This window comes from Clupea harengus, chromosome 11 (genome assembly GCF_900700415.2).
Source record: "Clupea harengus chromosome 11, Ch_v2.0.2, whole genome shotgun sequence".
NCBI classification, from domain to species: Eukaryota; Metazoa; Chordata; class Actinopteri; order Clupeiformes; family Clupeidae; genus Clupea; species Clupea harengus.
In genome coordinates this window covers 19,495,740-19,496,013 of record NC_045162.1, presented here as the reverse complement: position 1 = coordinate 19,496,013, position 274 = coordinate 19,495,740, and positions in this window count along the sequence as shown.

Genomic DNA, 274 nt, shown 5'->3' with positions numbered 1-274 from the left:
CTCTGTGTTCCAACTGAGATACGTGGCAACCACGGACTACAGTCCCAACACGCATGCATACATGCATAAAACTTAAAGGCACATTTGCCAAGATAACAGATTAAATGATGATGCTTCAAGTATGTTCGAGGGTCAGGCATGAAGCCACTTGTTTAAAAAAAAGAAAGAAAGAAAGAAAGAAAGAAAGACAAGAGTGCTCAATAGTATTTCAGTCTGAAACAAAGATGCCTATTGTTGGTCTTCTCGTAAATGTCTTACTGCTATTATTTTATTC